We start from the raw sequence: 7,035 nt of genomic DNA on the forward strand, positions 1-7,035 counted from the left end.
ACACCACAAAAAACTCCACAAAACCCCCACAAAAAACCAGCACCAGCACCAGCACCCAGCCGTTGTGAGAAGGCACCCACTACCACCTGTCTCACAAGAACAGGAACCAGCTGACTGTGTGCTAGGACATGATACGAGGGGGGAGGGGGGGAGGAGGGGGAAATACTTTGATAATCTCTGACGACGGCCTCATTGACTCAATTTCGTAAATTTTGGAGGCGGGATGAATCGACCCCCCGCCCCCCCCCTTCCCTCCTTTGCGGGTTAAGGCCAACCCAGGAGGAATGGAATACAACATTAACAGCAGACAGACGGAAATACTACGTTCTATAAGATGATAAAAAAGGCTTCTATTTCTATCTGTATTGTAGGTACTTTTGAGATATTGGCCGTCAACGTTTGCAAATTTTAAAAGCAAAATCAGACAGAAACTTTTCTCATACACATATTATATTATGCTTAGGTATTTTTCTCGGAGCGGTGTATTCATACATTTTAGAACGAAACGCAGATCACCACATAGTGCACTGCAGATAGTACCCGCAACAAACCGTAACTGAAAACATCCACAAAACACGGAGAGAGTCCTTGTAATCTAATACGACGAAGAAATGTGTCACAGCATCGTGGAATCAGGCGCTCGTCAATTTTTCAGCATATGGTATAATTTTAGTTGGTACGGTCTCAAAGATTATTCATTTGTCTTGCTTTCAATGGAAAAATACCCATCTATCTTAAATTAAAGTCAAGATATGTATTTGCGATTGAAGGAGGTGAGGTTACCTGGTTTTAGTGGTGAACTTAGAGAGAAAATGGCTGCCAAAGTTTGGTACACGTATCTCCGAAAGCTAAAGAATAATGGAAAACTGAAAAATGACATATTTTGTGCCTGTAATCAACATTTTCAGTAAAATTTACACGGAAATGTGTTGGGGATTTTTTGGACATAAAAGGGATTGAGCCAAAAAAAAGCAAAACAAAAAACAACAAAATTTCGGTAATAATAATCGAAAGTGGTGGAAAAATGCCCATTTCTCCGATTTCGTTATTTTGACGAACGCTTGATTTCACCACATTGCCTCACAAATTCGATACCTTAGCCACTCGTGAATTGAATCCACGTCTCCTGTGTGCAAAGTGTTGAGAGTTTGTGTTTTTCTCGGAGAGAGAGAAAGTGACTTGCCTCTCTGCACCGCGCGGTTTGGCTTCAGAATCGTTAGGCACATACTGACGGAATGTGTCGACTTCAAAGATATACGCATAAAATACTTCTGATGTAAAGATGTCAAAATTCTTTTTGACACCGTGGTTCCGAGAAAAATTTTGAGTTTTATAAAAGAAATGGGATTGTTTAATAGGGTACAAAAATGTATTATTGTGGTCGTCAGTGTATATACATACACTGACATTAATATTGTAAATACCAAGGTAAATAAGTCTATACCATAATATTTACAACGATTTTTAAAAATGTCTGTCCGTCCTTTCAACATGATGATGGTATGACGTATGCAGTTGCGAGCGCCGTAAAACTCTTACTAAAACATAACTTGATGATAGATTTGTTGCAGTAAAACTTGTTGGCACTTACATAACCAAAATTGAGTCGATAGTGCCGTAAAACACCTAGTCAATCAATCAATCAATCAATCAATCAATCAATCAAAGCTTCAGGAGCCCCAAGTACCGTCATCTATGGTGTAGCAGCTAGGCGTTTCGCTGTCGCATGAAGAAGACTCGAGTTCGATTCCTGCGTGTGGTGGATTTTTATCGAGTATCTCGGTTTTCTGCTAGGGCGGGTTGCCCTTAAGATAAGATAAGATAGTACTTTATTATCCCAGAGGGAAATTTTCCTTGACTGTACAGGACCGTAAAAAAAACATGCAGGTATACATTTTAAAAAATTAAAATCATATTATTATACATTACTCTCATTAAAATTCAATATGAAAGAAGTAAAGCTGACAAATTGTACACTTACACCAAAAGCATCATTCAACCACATGCGGGAATTTAAATACTAGACCTTTGGAGTTATATACTGATACATACTCTAAGAGCAACACACATCTATGCTCATTCTGATACATACTCTTTAACTGGAAGGATCGAAGGCCGCCTTCTAAATTAAATGCTCAACTCATTGTTTCGGATAATTTAGGAGGCAGGCTTCTACCGTGTCTGTTCAGGCCAACTCGGGATTAGAGGGATGCAACATCCCAACAGAAAGACCAAGCTACTCGGAAAGCACAAACTATCCTCACACAGGAACTTGACTCGTCTTCCGCGTGAGTCGGCGAAGCACCTAACCTCTACACAACTGACGTCGGTCTTATACTACAAAGGCTCTACTTACATCATCATCATCATCATCATCATCATCATCATCATCATCATCATCATCATCATCCTCATCCTCATCCTCATCATCATCATCATCATCGATGTTGTAAGTACATTCGATAATAAGATACAAAAAGTTGGCGGTGACTTGAGCATTTGAAGTTCTTTGGCATTATAAAATACAACGTTTCTCCCTTAATTCTGCAAGAAAGCATTACATTTTTTCCTTTTTCTATTTTCTCCCCCCCCCCCTTTCCCCCCGGAAAAAAATCTTCCTCTTTGCACCCCCCCTCCCCCACCCCCCTTCCAAGATGGTCACAAAAATTCCAGGAGCAAGTATACAGAAACAACCCAGCAATCCTGTCCTGATATCTGAGGTCTACCACTCTTCATACAACGCTGGGAAATTGGAAATGGCCACCACCGCCCCTCCCCTCGTAAAGACTGCACTGCTGTCTACTTTATTTTTAAAAAACAACCCAACCCTAACAAACTACCGATGTGAAGCATAATATGTCTGAACAGCAAGGAAACTGCGAGCCATGTGAAGGAAGTCCTCAGCAACCCAGTTAATAGTCATGTTGGTCGAGTTCACAGTTTCTTTCTCAATACAGTTCTAGTTCAGAGCCGTGGCACGTGTGTGTATATCGGCTAAGTAGCTGTATCTATAAATACAGGTTTAACCATTTCACCATTTCACCATTTATATATCCATAGATTGTACATTAACTCTTTCATGGGAGTTTTAAGTTGCGGTAACTTAGCTAAAATTACTAAATTCCGATAATTTTATATACAGTGAGTATGTATTATATAGAGATCAAGATATCAAAACTGACTTGGATAATGAAACAAGTGCCACTTCTCACTGAGGTCCGGGCCAAGAATCGCACGATGGCCTCTGTCAGCTGGTCTCGAGATCACAACGTTTTCTTTGCCATAACCCAGTCCTTCCATCCGATCGTTCCTCACGAACACCTTTTGTTTTAACGGTGATCTTAGCAATAGTATTTATCTTTAAAGCGTTTGATAATAATAATAGTAATAGTAATAATAATAAAGAAACATAATTGACACCTCATGTCTCTGTCTGAACTCTGTGATGATTTTCGTTAATTAAGCAAAAGATGAAATATTCAGTGGCGGTGAATAGGTCAGATTGTGGGTCGGGCTCAGAGATGGGGGAAGGTTGAGTTCAAAGGTAGCATTTCCTCGGTTCAGAGGAAAGTCTAGATATGAATGCGTTTTTATGTTTGTGTGCGTATGCTTTTGAGTGTGTGTATGTGTGTCCTACACACACACACACACACACACACACACACACACACACACACACACACACATACTCACACACACACACACACACACACACACACTCACACACATGCAGGCAAACAACAGTAACTGGATAAGGCGGTGTGGTCGCAGAAAGCAAGACATAACTAACGAAGACCCGAGGAGCTTGTTGGTTACTCGGTCTCTGGAGAAAGTGTGTCATGAACTTTCATCACATTGCCAGGGCTTGCAGAGAACGAGATCTCTTTTAATAACAGTTTTCCTTAGCTCTCTTTTATTTCTTTTATGGTTTTATAAAAAGGGTTTCATTAAGAGAGGACCATGGGAACGATCTCATCCTTGCTGGGACCTAAAGCCAGTTGACTGGCTGTTAAACATATCAGGTTACTATCGTTGCAAACGATGAAAACAGTGATTGGATAAACGAATAAGAACGTGTGTTCACTGCATGCAACTAGAGGCGGAAGATTCTGAAGCAGCCTTACGGGCTTCACTTGATTATTTCGTTAACGATGACACATTTATTTACGTATTAAGGAAAGAGTTGTGGGTAGGGATGGGTTGGACTCAAGCTCCTCAGCCCTTCACTTCGTACTGCCGCTGGAACTATTACGTACGGCTTTCTTTTCAGCAACAGATGGTCGGACGTTTCTTTGGAAAAGGAATAATTAATATGACATTTTACGTTAACGCCGCGTTTTTTTTTTATTTTGAGAATTTTGAAAAAAAGCAATAAAACAACATTTACAACAACAGTGATCGAGAACAAAACAACAACAGCAGCAGCAGAAGAAACAGCAACAACAACAACAACAACAACAACAACAACAGCAGCAGCAGCAACAACAGTACAGCAACAACAACAACAAAAACAACAACAGCAGCAGCAACCAGCACCACCAGCAGCAGCAGCAGCAGCAGCAGCAGCAGCAGCAGCAGCGGTAATAAAAATGAAGCCTAACGGTCATACAGCATCGCCAACAAAAGGATAGACTGATGAACAGAAACAACAGAGAAATTGAAATAGACAAAGAACTGAGACCATTGGTGCTCTCCAACCACCCGCCACAGACAGCAACGACACAGGAATAGAATAGAAAAAAGGCCTTCTGCTAGAATAGTGGAGATTGTAATTGTCCTTTGACACACTTTGTGTTTCGTTCCCATTAACGTTAATTAATATTGTATATGAGGTGGGCTGTTTCATCGACGTCTCTCGCTTAGAGCCAAACCGGGCTGAGAGGGATACAACGTTCCAGCAGTCAATGAGAGATACTCGATAAAAAATACCCCCAATCCATACCTGAATTCAACCCTCACCTTCCGCAGGAGACAGCGAAGAGCCTAACTGATGCGCCACAAACATTGGTTAACTTGATTGCCACTATAAGAACTTGGATGTATGTGACAGGGTAGTAGTAGTAGTAGTAGTAGTAGTAGTAGTAGTAGTAGTAGTAGTAGTAGTAGTAGCAGTAGTAGCAGTAGTAGCAGTAGTAGCAGTAGTAGTAGTAGTAGTAGTAGTAGTAGCAGTAGTAGTAGTAGTAGTAGTAGTAGTAGTAGTAGTACTAGTAGTAGTAGTAGTAGTAGTAGTACTAGTAGTAGTAGTAGTAGTAGTAGTAGTAGTAGTAGTAGTAGCAGCAGCAGTAGTAGTAGTAGTAGTAGTAGTAGTAGTAGTAGTAGTAGTAGTAGTAGTAGTGATAGTTGGCGGGACTTCTTGTGTGGTGTGCTCCTTCTTTCCGTGCCGTAAAACCCTTAATAAAAATAAAATTAAGAGCATACGCCAACCACCCCAGCGCTAGATCTATTCATTACTAAGATATTTAAGGTAAAAAGACCCAAAGGACAAATAAGGTATTCAGTTTGAGTCAAATAAAAAGGAAGGTGCCGCGCGCACTAAGACTTGTCTATAGTAAGAGTAAGACTGGTGTTCTGGTGTTTTGTCCGTCGCCGCTATTTTGGGTGGGTTGAGGGTGTCAAGGGAACCCTGAGAAAACATAATATCACAGCTGAAAGAGCTGTGGAGCTGGCCTACCATAGAAAACTGCATCTATCCTCGACGCTCAGCGGCAACAGAGGATGAAAAAGTAAAAGTAAAGTCAATCAAGTCAGGGGCCGTGTGGCGTCAGTGGCGGCGGGTGGACCAAAATGTGGGTGGGGCTTTGTTTGCTTCCAGTTCTTTACCACCAGATAGCAAGCAATAAGAATTAAAACAGTGATGATTTTTCTATACTCACGGTGAGCCATGGTATTTTCAGAACCTTTCAAACGAGAAGAGTTGCTTTTGTTTTCCATCTCTTTGTTCTTAGTTAAATTCTTGTTGATGGTGGGGTCGAAGCCCATTCACCTCCAGATTTCCTCTAATTAGTTTTCATGTGATGAAAAAGTTGCCTTGAAAGTAGTTCGACCTGATTCATAACTGATCTCAGCAGCACAAACACAAACATGCACACACAGCACTTCAAACATAATACTTCTATGAGCTGGATTAGGCCGTGTAGTCGAGAAAGTTGAACGCACCCAACAAAGAACCAATGAGCGCATAGGTATCTGTGTCAGTGGGGGAAAGTGTGTCGTAAACGTTCACCCCATTGTCAGGGCTAGGAGAGCGTGAGCCCTCGGTCCAGTGTTAGTTTTCCCCAGTCTTCTCCCTTTTTACAAGAAGAGTTTCATTAAGGACGGGCTGTGGGAAAGGGCTCATCTTCACTGAGCCCTAAAGACATTTGATTGGCTGCTCGGTTACTATAGTTGTAAGCGGTGACAACAGTGATTGGATAAGCGAGCAAGCCGCCTAGTTGATCACTCTCTCTCTCTTCATTGCGTGCGGTCATAACGGTTTCAACTGTTTATTTCATTATGGAGAAACTTTTATTTACTTTGGGATAGAGTTGGGAGTGGTGGGTGGGGAGGGGATAGGGGCTCAAGCCCGTGAGCCCTTCACTACCCACCGCCACTGTGTGGCGTACGCAACACATAGATTCTGTGACAGAGAGTATAGGTCCCACCCTAAACACAGCAGACATCACCCCTACTGCAAACTAAACAGAGCAGACCATGTCACAATCTTTAGACTCCGTTGTGGCCACAACAGACTCAAACACCATATGCACACTAAATTAAAAGTGGGAGAGTCAGCGATCTGTGAATGTGGACACGACCAAGAGGATGCCAACCATATCCTTCAGCACTGCCCGTGTTATGTCACACTTCGTACCCAGACGTGGCAGAATGTGGCTCCCCTTGAGAGAGAGCTCTATGGCAGTATCTCAGAGTTGAAGCGAACTGCACAGTTTGTGCGCGACATCGGACTGACTGTCTAGCTGCTGTCATCGAGAACGAGGAAGAAGAAGAAGAAGAAGAAGAAGAAGAAGAAGGCAAATGCACTGTTCGGGAGTACTG

At 41.9% G+C, this 7,035-nt stretch overlaps 1 protein-coding gene across 1 annotated transcript in view; it reads left to right on the forward strand.

Moving 5' to 3' along the window:
* Nucleotides 1-3,419, forward strand: part of LOC101861391 (testis-specific serine/threonine-protein kinase 3) — a gene marked incomplete in the record, with an annotated part of 8,583 nt that extends 5,164 nt beyond the window's left edge. The window contains 1 exon segment of the mRNA XM_013088082.2: nucleotides 2,655-3,419.
* Nucleotides 3,420-7,035: the final 3,616 nt, after the last annotated feature.

This window comes from Aplysia californica, unplaced genomic scaffold (assembly GCF_000002075.1).
Source record: "Aplysia californica isolate F4 #8 unplaced genomic scaffold, AplCal3.0 scaffold00683, whole genome shotgun sequence".
Classification (NCBI taxonomy): Eukaryota; Metazoa; Mollusca; class Gastropoda; order Aplysiida; family Aplysiidae; genus Aplysia; species Aplysia californica.